Here is a 13,243-nt window from a genome sequence, read left to right on the forward strand (position 1 = left end):
GTGAAAAATCTCTCAGGAGTTCCCTACTTCCAGTCCTATACATTCTGAAATCAACATGCCTTTACAATCTTATCTCTTTGTAATATGAACTCCAGTCTAACTGGATTACATTTTTTCCCCATACCTCCTGCATCCTATGCCTTACATTTTCTTTCCTTTCTTTGCTGAACACTGTTTCTTTTAACTGCCTCATCTTTGTTAACCCTTCTCTGAACCACCTGGTTGAAGAAAATCTTTCCCCTCTGACTGACCTTATAAAGAATGTTTTATAGCTATTTCTGTTTGCCTAATTCCTTTTCCTATAGTAAACTGAATAAGGGCAAGACTGATACCTATTTTAAAAAATATATATCTTCTGTGTAGCACACAGTAGGTGCTTCATATGTAATATAGTTATGTTAAATATTAAATAAATAATGTATTAGTCCTTAACATATACTACCCAAAGACCTTACCTACTTGATGATAATATACTGGTGTTAATGCTCAAGCCAAATTATTGAAGAACTCTCCTAAGGCTTTGTCTGCACTATGCAAGCTGTTTTTATGTCTTGTCAAATGTCTTGCGAGTAGTTGTCTACCTTGTTACAGATAGGATTTTTAGGTTGTATTACATTGTGTAGGAATGATTAAATACAGATGAAAAGATCTTCCTGCAGAGTGGTGACAGAAGCAAATATGGGTTAGCTGCAGCCAGCTGAAATGGCTCTCAAGAGATGATTGTTAAATTTTTAGTGTGAGTATTTAAATCCAGGAATCAGGGCTTGATTTGGTTTATTAATTTCTAGAATTAAGAAAGTTATAGTGAAAATGTCATTAATGCAAATTAAATGTAAAAGTGTGTTGTGATTGTGTGTGTGTTTCCTGAAAGCCGTTTATTAAATATTTACCCATACATGCTGGAAGCACTGCAGCAGCTCAAACCATTGAATTTTATGGCTGCAGAGAACTCAAACTGGAGCAATGTGAAAACCTGAACATAACATAGCTCATGCTGCTGTAGGGGTATGGATTGATTTTTGCAAATGAATGATTTAAAAAATGATTTATTGGATAATTTTAAAAATTACATTTCTAGAGGTTTTGAAACCTTAATTTGGGGGTAATATGTAACTTTGAAATGTACTAAAAATTGATTTCTTTCTCCAAGGCAAATCTATATTAGAGCACTGAATGATACAGATCAGTAGCAAATTGCTAACCTCAAATCTCCCTCATTTAATTTGTATTCCCTGGTTGTATGAGTAATAAAATGGCTCAATAGAGAATTCAAACTTAGTGATGACTTTGCAGTTATCCTTTTTTCACTAGTTGTTTGACTTAACAGCATCACTGGCTAGAGGAGAAAGGAGGAATTCCTGTAAGTCACTATCAGTCAGTTCTACATGCTTCTAAGGAAAGTTAGAAGGACTCTAGCATTAATTTTGAAATGACAGAATCATTTATTTTCCTGAATGGGTCAATATCCACACTCCCTCTCTCTTTTTAACAGGTAAAAAAATGTACTGTGACTGAGAAGGCACAAGGTATCTTTCTATGGAGGGATTTTTAAGGTTTCTTCTCAAAATGATAACACAGTGGTAAGTGTTATTTGTTTTTACAATATTCATGAATAATGGATAGTATATCATATCTTATATTTGCATGTGTGCTTATGGACATATATATGTATATATGTGTATACATTTGTTCATGTATGTATATTAGAGAAATGAATGATACAGATCAGTAACACACATAGGCTAGGGTAAAAATACCTTTCAGTTAAATAGTGTAGAGTATAACAGTGTCTTCAGTTCATGTGCTAGTGGTTTAAACACATTTTATAGTGTATGTTTCTATTTAATTTTTATTTATGTATTTCACCTGCATTGTGACTTTCTCCTCACCTTGCATATACATGGGGGAAGGTAGATAACACAGTGAATGAAACACTGGCCCTGAAGTGAGGAGTATCTGAGTTCAAATCTCACCTCAGACACACTGTGTGACCCTGGGCAGATCATTTAACCCCAGTGGCCTTGAACATCCAGGGCGATATCCAGTGGTCCTGATCTATATCTTGCTATTGGACCCAGATGGCCATGGAAGAGAAAGTAAGGTTGGTGACCTTGCACAGTCCTTCCTCACTTAAATCCAATTCAGTCCAAGTTATGACATCACAAGTCAAGATATAATATGATCCTCCTTGGGAACAAAGGACAAACAACAGTATATACATGATATATGCACATATGTGTATATATTTATATATCTATGTATCATATATATAGACTGTATGTACATAGACATATGTACAAACACACTTATATATATACATACACACATACATATACATGTATATATATTTTATTTTCTCTTTCTCTATCTCTGTATCTAGTAACTTATCAATCACTTAGGTTCCAGAAGAGGCTTCTGCTCTTTCAAATGACATTGTTGCAAGTTTTTATTTTAGGAATGAATGAGTCAGTTCTCTGACTCATAGGCCTGAGACAGGGCTTGTATAAACCCTAAAAATCAGCCTTCTCTGGGTTTATGCAGAGATAGGAGAGGCAGAACCTTACTTCTGTCAAACAAGTAGATCTCTGGACGGTTGTTCTAATTCTTAATTGAGCAGGGTGGGGTGGTTACCTATATATCAGATTGTTTTCTTGGGGCGTCTAAGATCTTACTACTTGATTTAGATTCATATCTCTTAGCAGTACTGTGCAACATTTAAGATCCAGCAAGATAGTACAGACTTATTGATGACTTGTAGCAAGCAACCTAAAAGGAGAAGAAATAGAAAGAATATTTGTACTCTGTAAAATTGGTAGAACTATGAATTAATCAAGTTGGACTGTAAGTAAAAATCTTTGCTCCTGGGCAAAAATTTCAGATTGCATCTTTCCCTTTCCCTTTTTTTTTTTTTTTAAGTGAGGCAATTGGGGTTAAGTGACTTGCCCAGGGTCACACAGCTAGTAAGTGTTAAGTGTCTGAGGCCGGATTTGAACTCAGGTACTCCTGACTCCAGGGCCGGTGCTCTATCCACTGTGCCACCTAGCTGCCCTGCCTTTACCTTTTGATAATCACAAAATAAGTAAGTAGATCTCTGGAAGAAAGGGCTCATCTTTTTTCTTCCTTTGTGATTACAGGACTTTCTTGGTTGTTTGTATGCTTATTTTATGACTGTCAGTTATCTTAATATTGTAGAATCTGCAGATGTGATCCTCTAGAAGAGATACCTGTGTTCACAGCAGTAATTCTCAACTATTAATGATAGTTAACTAACTAATTAATTAACTAATAGCACTCTCAATCTATTATTGATGTTTACTTTTTCTAGCTAGCCAAAAGACTTATCACTTAAAAATAGAAGACATTCAATTAAATAGTATGGCAAAAGGAATGACAAGAGTATAACTTCTCATTGTGTACACCCACCCACAGGTTAGCACACCAGTGGGGAAGTATTTTTGTAGAGAACACATGTATCCATGGAACATATAGAGCACATTAACCTGGAGACACCCATGTCTAGGGCAAACCTATGTCTGGGGCAGTTCATACTTTCAGTTCTGCATTTTCTAGCACCCTTTAGGACTGTCGTTCTGAGATTTTCTGGTGGCTCTTATTACCACTTTTCTCAGTTTTGTGCATACCTTCTTGTCTTGTGGTCACTAAGTTATTTTGTTCCCATCTACTGTGCTTCAGCTCTCTGGTTTCTTCAGGGTGGGTTGCTGCTTTCTTGTATCATTTTCTGGGGTGCAGTGGCTTAAAAGCTCTTTTTGACAATAGCTACAATTCTTTTAATGCCTAGCTAACATCACTACATCCAGTAGGGTGGGAAATTGAATTTAGTAGCATGACTTATGGTGAGACTCATTATATTTTTACCTGTCTATTGTTCATTCAAGTCCGTGGTTCTAGACATGTATCTGATTTAGGCTTAGGAAATTTCTTCTTAACTCTCAATCTGGAATCTTTTAATTCTCTACCTGTTTTGGGGATCTGCCTCCCAAAAATTCTCACAGGAGCTATGTTGGTGATTGTGGATATGAAACTCATTTCTTTCACAGAATCACAGTTTTAGAGCTGGAAGGGACCTTAGAAGCCACGCTAGCCTAGTTATCTCATTCAGTGGTTGAGGAAGCTGAGTCCAGGAGAAGTTGTGGCTTGCCCAGGGTTGTGGGCAGAGTAGCAGAGATAGGGATTGAACGCTGGCCTTCTGACTTTGGTTTCACCTTGCTTTCTATTGTACATCTTTGGTTGACATACTCATAAAGTTAGTAAAGAACAAAAGGCTAGGAGAAAGAGGCAAAGTAATTGTCCAGTAACTTCTTGTTTCACATACCTAACTTGGATTTGGTTACAGCTTTGCAAAGCATTCATTGAATGTCGTTATGACATTTTCAGGAAGGGTCTTCTGTCAAGTCTTGTCAAAACTGGCTTCTATACTTTTTGTTCTTGAGTAATCTGGGAAATTTTTTCATTAAAACTTTGTTAGGAAGAAAGCAAACTGAAGAGAAAGCATTGTTTTCTTTAACACTAATGGGTCCATTTGACAGGTGCTCAGAATTTAGAGAATTATCGGTCATCCATTGGCCAAGCATAATGCATATAACATGTTTTACTTACCTGAAGCAGATAACAAACATGTCTCACGCTAGTTTTCACAGTTTCGAATAAATAAGTATTGAGTATTGAAATATAACCAGTATCTCTTTATTTCACCAAAATAATTTACAGTTCCTTTAGCACAGGAACGTTAATAAATGACCATGTTATGATTCTTATGATTCACAAAGCCTCCTCCTGCCACATGCCTTTTGAACTGTAAGCAGATGCGGCTTTAGCTATAATCGTTTTGATAGCGGCAGAGCAATGAGAGCTCAGTTTAATATAATCAGTTTGTCCTACTTCCAAAACAGAGACATCATAATGGGTCTGGCATTAACCTTAGAACTGTAAATGAGCAGCAGCTCATAATGTGATAGGTTATGCTATGAAATTCAAGGGGACCATTATACAAAGTACAAGAAAAACAAAGGAAACAAATGAAAAGTTCCAAAACTAGAATAAATATTAAAAAAAAAACACATGTATTTCAATTCATTTTAATTTCAAATTTTTTTGACGTGATTAGCTATCCTAACTTTTATTCCCAATTCTGGTTATTTCATGACTCTTTCTTTGTAGTTCTGTAACACCTATTTAGTGTGATGCTTATGTACTATCTTAGCATAATAGCCTTAACAGCTCACATTTAAATATGGTTTTGAGATTTACAAAGGGTTTTACATTTATTATCTCATTTGATCCTCCACAGCAATCCTCTGAGGTAGATGCTATTATTATCTCCTACAAGTGAGGAAACTGAGTTTCAGAAAGATTAAATAACTTATCTATTAAGTATGAGAGGTAAGACTTGGACTTAGGTTTCCTTAACTCCTACTCAAGTGCCTTCTACTTGCCTTCTGAAATCTTGAGTAAAACCTTCCCAGTTATAGTTTGGGCTGATCTTAAGTATGTTGCCAAGTTAAAACTCCCTTCATAGCATCCTGAAACTATATCTATGAATTGAAAGGTACATCTTCCTGTCCAATTGGAACATTTACTTTTCTTATTGATTTGTGTGTGTGTGTGTGTGTGTGTGTGAACACTCATCAAAAGCAAGGGAAGGTGGGGCAGCTAGGTGGCGCAGTGGATAGAGCACTAGCCCTGGAGTCAGGAGTACCTGAGTTCAAATCCGGCCTCAGACACTTAACACTTACTAGCTGTGTGACCCTGGGCAAGTCACTTAACCCCAATTGCCTCACTTAAAAAAAAAAAAAAGCGCAAGGGAAAGTGATAACTGAATCTCCTACAATTCAACAAAAGTTTCTAACAGCTAAGAATTTCCACTTTAGCAAGTTTAATTATTTTTACATTGTTCTGATTGAATCTTTTGTAATTAGAAAAACAAGGGAAAAATTAGGTAATCTTGTGTAAATTTTTATCTAAACTTTGGATAAGTCATGTATGCATAGTCTATTTTGAACAATGCTATACAATATAAACATCTAGAGTTGAAGGAGTTAATGCATTGTTCTTATATAGAATTGTACATATTTTGATTATGCAATACCTAGCAAAATCCTTAGTACACAGCATACAACAATGAATTAATAATGACCATAATTTCTAGCACTGTATAGCAATTTAATATTAACAAAATACTTTACAAACATCTCATTGTAGCCTCACAGCAACTCTGGGAGGTAGATAAAATTATTATCCCCATTCTGCAGATAAGGAAACAAAAAATAAGAGAAGTTAAGTAACTTGCCCAGAGTTGCTCATTTATTAAATATCTGAGGCCAGATTGGAACTTGGGTCTTCCTGACTACAGATCATATGTTCTATCCATTGTACTACTTAGCTGTCTCAAATACAATATGTGGTTATTTCAGAAATGGTATTGTGCTCATGAAATATTTCCTATTTTTCTATGTTCTTCATAAATATTTCCCTATTCCCTCCTACTAGGTGTAATTCCCACCTACTCTAGATAGTCAAAGCACTTATTACTCAGTTCCTTTAAAAGCTTTTCATATGAAGCCTCACCATCCTGGTAACTCTTCTCTGGCTGCTCTCCAGCTTTTCAATATATCCTTCTTAAAATATGGCATCCAGAATGAAACAGTACTCTAAATATGGTCTAGATCAAGGTAGAGTATTATTGACTTTTGCTTTATTTGTATACTATATGTACCTCTTTTAATGTAGCCTCTAATTACATTAGTTTTGTTTTTTTTTTAGTTTCATATCATACCATTTATTTATAACAAGCTTTTGATACCTAAACCTCCTAGATCTTTTCAGATTAAGTCTAATATATCCCCACTTCCCTCATCTTGTACTTCTGAAGTTGATTTTTTTACCTAGGTATGAGGTTTTACATTAATTTATATTAAGTCATATCACAAAAAGGCAACATTGACTAATGGACTAAGAACTAGCTTCAAAACCAGGAAGACCTGGGTTCAAGATGTGCCTTTGATATACACATAGCTATGTGACCCTGGGTAAACTCTTACTTCTCAGTGCCCTGGGAAAATCTTTAATACTCCCATTCACAGAGTGTCCAATATTACATAAGAGAGAGGATTTTCTCACCAGGAATTCTCTATACCAATTAAATCACAGGCCTAGAAAAAAAAAAAAACATAGTTTTCTCACATATTGTTCCAGCCCATTGAATTCTGTTCACATTCTGACTGTTATCCAAAGGATTATATATCCATGTCTTCTTTCCCTGGAGTTGTTTGTTGTATGTTATCTACATGTATAGTTTTTTTGGCTGCAGAAAATGGTCAACTAGTTTTTGCAGCTGTGATGAAGTATATTAAATGGATTGGGTGTATATATATTTTTTTTTCATGATCTCATGGATTATTTCAACTGAAATGGAACTTAATTCAACCTACATGTTTTATCAGTAAAAAAACTGAGGGGCAGAAGAGCCAAAGTGAACAAGGTTACACAAATAATGAAGGTCAGAAGTGAAACTAGACCTTAATTCATGTCACTACCAACAAAATACTTTTCATTCTTCTTTCAGGATTTCGGTCACACCTCCCCCACCCCAATTTAATGTTCTGTGTTTAGATATTAATGATGAAATCCTACTGAATGTTTGAAATTTAGAATGTACATACTGGTTGCTCAGTAAATATTTACCTCGTGACATAGACAAAGCAATCGCTGCTTGAAAACAAGCAATTATTATGCTTTCTCTTCTGTTCTACTAAACATTTTAATGAGTTCATTATTATAAACTTAAAATCCAGGGATTTCATTTATCATGTGCTTGCAAACTGGATAGAGCAATGGCTTCACACCCATGTTTCCTCAAAATGGCTAATTACTATCAACATGGAACATAGTTATTTTTCTGTTGTCTCACGTTAAAACTGCTACTGAGTTTTGAGGTGCTGAAGCACTCTTCTTTCTCCACTGAGGATTCTTTTCTTAAGCCATACATGTGGTGTGGACCAGGTTCTGTCCTGGGGGAGCCTGGCCTATCATAGGAAATATCTGGTCCCTTTCATATTATTTAGTTTTTTAACCCTTAAATTAGTGCCATGGAAGAATGGTGGAAGGGAATGAAGGGAAGAGAAATTTACAAGACTTTTATTCTGACTGATATCCAGGTTCTCTTCAAAATAAGGGAGGAGTTAAAAAGTACTCAAAATACAATATAAATAAAGTTTAAGAGAGAGATTTATTTCTCACATATAAGAGAAATGCTAAAAGATACAAAAAACTTACAGCTTACGTTCATAAGATTATGATTTAAGCTGGTGCAGCCTGGTGGCCCAGTGGATAGAGCAGGCCCCAGTCAGGAAGACTCATCTTCATGAGTTCAAATTGAACCTCAGGAACTTACTAGCTATGTGACCCTGGGCAAGTCACTTAATCCTGTTTTCCTCAGTTCCTAATCTTTAAATTGAGCTGGAGAAGGAAATGTCACACTACTCCAGTATCCTTGCCAAGAAAACCCCAAACGGGGTCAGGAAGAGTCAGACATGACTGAATGACAGCAACAACAAAAACCTTTTATTTGATCAACTAGCATTTATTAAATGTCTATTGTGTTCCAGATCTCGTCTTCAGCTTTAGGGATGCAAATATAAAGAATGAAACAATTTCTACTCTCAAAGAGCTTGTACATTCTAATGAGAAAATAAGTAGATATATAAGTAGATAATTTATAATTCATTACTCATTACAATATGCAGAGTTTGGATGGGGGTGAGATTGAGTCATTAACACTAGAAAAGGAAATGGTTTGTAGGACTGCTGAATAGGCATTCCACAGTTCATCTTGGTTCTGAGTTCATGTTAGATGTCTTCTGGCTAACTGAGACAGAGATTTGGTTCATCTTCCTAATGGAGGTCACCTTTTCTGAGAAGCAGTAGATTAATTGTCAGTGAATCCTTCCCCTGCCTTCAGTTAGCTTGAACCAAAGTACCTAGGCTCTTCAAACTTCTCCAACTCACAAGTTGCTCTACAACTTTGCAGGGCTGATAATGATATAACTTATATTTCCTTTCAGCTCTATGTTCATGCCTTCTGGTGAGCCAGCCCCAGATTTGGGCCTATCCTCTCTCTAGTCTTCTCCAAGAGTGCTGAAGCAAGTGCCAGGGAGCCCTTTTGCTATATAGCCAGAACTGATTGTAGGGCAAGGATTTATGAAACTTTCTAGATTACAAGGTGGCTTCCAAGCCTGTAACCTTTTATCTTAGGACCTAAAGTCAGGAAAGAACAGGAACAGAAGAGGCAGAAGACGCAGCCCCAAATCCCAGATTAAGCTAGTTTAGAGGCCTTAGATTCCATGTATTCATTACTACATGGTAGCTGGAATAGGGGATTGTTAACTGCCTTCCCCCCCATACCCTTCACAGAAATTGGCTCTAAACATTACTGATGTGATCTATAGCAATAAATGTAAGGAGAGAAGGGAGAGCCAGGAACAATTACAGCCTTTTAAAAAGTCCCCTGAGTCACTAGGTGTTCTTATTTAGTGGCCAGCAAGGTAACATCTCAGGATACAGCCCTTTAGTACTTACTTTAGTGACAGACAGGGAGGAAAGCTCGGTGCATGTTGTATTCAATCCTGGTTACACTTGTGTCTGTTGTTTACAAAATATTATAAACTTGTAAATATTAACTAAGATGTTGGTAAAGATTTATCACTTAATTATTTTCAATTATTTATACTTTCTTTTCCCCCAATGGGTATATGAAATATGATTTTGAAATATCTCTTAATCACTGCTATATAGATGTTTCTGTGTCTATGAGGTATACATATAAGCTACATGGCATAGTAGTAGATGGCTAGCTTTGGTGGAGGAAGACCCAAGATAAATCTCGCATATATATTAGCTATGTATATAGAAGTCTCTTAACCTTTCAGTATTCCAAGGCAAGTCTCAAAGATGATAAAGTAAGAGTAATTATCAGTCTATTTCAATGAGACCTCTGGAAGACCCACATCAGGATTTTCTCATACTGGTTTAGATTCACATATTCTCTCTGTAGTGAAATGGGCATTGGATTTGGAGTCAGAAGGCCTGAAGTTTGAATAGGGGCCTTGTTACTGTTGATGTGACCTTCAGCCAAAAAAAGAAAGAAAGAAAGAAAGAAAGAAAGAAAGAAAAAAAAGCCTTTGATTTTTCTAGTCCATGATTTTGTTCTTTATAAAACTAGGTTGCACTAAGTAATATTTTACATGCCTTCCCACTGGATGCTTTAATATATACACATACATACATGTACAACATAGATGATGGACACATATACCAGGCAGTATGGTGTAGTGGATAGAGGGCTAATCTTGGAATCAAGAAGATCCAGGTTCAAGGCTACCTCTGAAACATACTAGGTGTATGACCATGGGCAGGAGTGCCTCATAATGATTTTTAAGATTATAATTTACAGATGAGTTGTCTATTTGCCCTGTCTAAGGAAATTTCCAAACCAGGCCTATCCCTGTATGAATGAAATCATAAATTTAAGATTATATATCTAAAGATGTGGGGTATTTGTATATGTATATGTATATTTATGCATAAATGTAAGTATTTATGGATATGTGTATACATACCTACACATACATGCACACACATATACATATGTGCGTATATTGGGGGATGGTGAGGAAACTGAGAAATTGTAGAATATTGTAGAAATGATGATTATTTCTGATCTACAATTTTGATTTCATTTTATGACAAGGTGAAATGCAGATAATTTAGGTATTCATTTTGAAGGGCACAGAAATAATATAACTCTTACCTATTGAGTGAATTAAAAAAAAAATCTCCCAACTTTCTAGAATGTTCTTTAAGCCTTCCTGTCTTGTATAACTATATGCCTTTTTCTACCTTGGAAAATAAAGTACTGGTGAATCGTTTATTACATACACATAATTTTTTTATTTGTTTCTCTCCTGCTAAAACAGATTTTTCACAAATTAAAATTAGTTTCTAGAAACAGCTTTCAAACTCAGTTCTTAATTGACATTGGCTGCAAAGTTGCCAGAAAAAAATAAATCAGTAGTGAAAATTCCTCAGTTGTGTTTTATCTCTGTAATGGAAAACACAGCGAAAGACAAAGTGGGACAATATTTTCCAGATGTATCCCTTATGTTCATTCTACTACTATATTTATAACACTATATATATTACTATACTTAGTATAACATTCCAGTGATTTATAAAATGGCAGCGGAGAATTGTGGAAAACAGAAGCTTATGTTCCATGAAATTTATTCATGTGCATATGTATATGTCTGCATATACATATATACACACATATTCCATAGTCCCCAACTTATGCATGAATAGTTTTACAAAAAATCATTTGTAAGTCAGTTGTTTGCAACTCAGAATGTATTTTCCCTATAAACACTATGTTGTTAATGGTGTTTGGAGTCCCAGCCTAATTCTATAAAAGCTCTTTTAACTTATAACATACCTAGAATACAATAATGCATATATACATACACATATACATATATACATATACACACATACAAAAATATACACATACACACATACATACATTTCATATACATGCACAGACATACACACACGTATATTCCAATAGAATTGTATGCAATGTGATTTTTTGGAGGGAGGGGGGGCAATGAGGGTTAAGTGACTTCCCCAGAGTCACACAGTTAGTAAGTGTCAAGTGTCTGGGGCTGGATTTGAACTCATGTCCTCCTGAATCCAAAGCCAGTGCTTTATCCACTGCACTACCTAGTGCCCCTCTGCAATGCAATTTTTTTTTTTTTTTTTTTTTGCTGTGGCAATGGGGGTTAAGTGACTTGCCCAGGGTCACACAGCTAGTATGTGTCAAGTGTCTGAGGCCGGATTTGAACTCAGGTACTCCTAAATCCGGGGCTGGTGCTTTATCCACTGCGCCACCTAGCTGCCCCCTGCAATGTAATTTCTAAAGGAAAATAAGTTCTAATGAGGGTAGTGGGGTAGAACCCACAACTCCCTTCTCATGGAGAAGGAAATACTATGACTCTAAGCCCAGGCTTCAGTAGCTTGAAGAAGGATAGAGACCTGATAGGGGAAGGAGTCAAGAACAAGGATGGAAGTCCCAGGAAATTGGGGGGTTAAGGAGTATGACAAGCTGGGTTGGATTGTTGGGCAAGGGAATTATAAGGTCAGGTCTGAGTTAAAAGGAATTGCAGAGATTGTCTATACCAAGACTCGTTTTACAAATGAGAAATCGAATCCCTGTCACGGGGGAAATTGGTTGTGGTAGGGGACCTTAGGTGTTCCTCGTTACACCCGCTTACATACAAATCCAATTAGAATAAAATAATATTTTATTTAGGTGCTAGAGCAAGGAGATCAAGAGAGAAGTCAAGGACTTCTCTTCAAGAAGAGATGGTTCAGAGACTTTCTCTGAGATACCTATCTCCTAGAACAGGGGAAAGACAAAAGCTTTTTATATAGATGGTAGATGGGGTCACCAGATGGGTTGACCACCTGACAATGGAAAGTGCCCTTTGGGGGTGGGGATAGCTTGAGTAAGAGGTGGTGGTCAGGACTTCTGGAGTCATGTCTGCCCCCTGGTGACAACTAGGCAGTAGCCACACCTAATGGGCTTGTCTATCTTACTCTTCAAGGTGTCTGTCCTTTAGTTTAGCTGGCCAAGTTCCTTGATATGTCCCAACCCCATAACAAGCCCAGAGAAGGAAAGGAGAATGAGCATTTTTAAAGCGTATACGATATGCCTAGCACTGCTGAATGCTTTGCAAATCTTATCTCATATGATCCTCACAACAGTCCTGGGGAAGTAGGTGCTATTATTATTACCAGTTTACACTTGAAGAAACTGAGACAGACAAAGCTTGGGACTTTGCCCAGAATCATACAGGTAGTAATTTTCTAAGGCTGGATTTGAACTCAGGCCCTCCTGACTACAGGCCAAGTCTTATCTCCATTGTTGTCTGCAGCTGCTTATGGGAAATTGTCTTGCCTGACATCATACAATAGAAAAACTAGGATTTCAGACTAGATTTTCAAAATCCAAACTCTGTGTTCTTAACACTATACCACATTAATGCCTAAAGAAAAACTACACCCCAACATCTCTCTCATCTTTCCTTGGCTAGCTATTCATAGCTACCACCCAAGTTCAGGCTTTCATTACTACTTACTTTGACTATTTAAATGTCCTCCTGATTGGGCA

General features: G+C 36.4%; 1 protein-coding gene across 1 annotated transcript in view; it reads left to right on the plus strand.

Moving 5' to 3' along the window:
* Positions 1-13,243, plus strand: part of NLGN4X (neuroligin 4 X-linked) — a 457,592-nt gene that overhangs the window by 60,932 nt on the left and 383,417 nt on the right. Inside the window, 1 exon segment of the mRNA XM_043995262.1 lies at positions 1,493-1,580. The gene's annotated coding sequence lies outside the window, so the exon portion shown is untranslated.

The sequence above is a fragment of the Dromiciops gliroides genome, chromosome 3 (assembly GCF_019393635.1).
Source record: "Dromiciops gliroides isolate mDroGli1 chromosome 3, mDroGli1.pri, whole genome shotgun sequence".
Classification (NCBI taxonomy): Eukaryota; Metazoa; Chordata; class Mammalia; order Microbiotheria; family Microbiotheriidae; genus Dromiciops; species Dromiciops gliroides.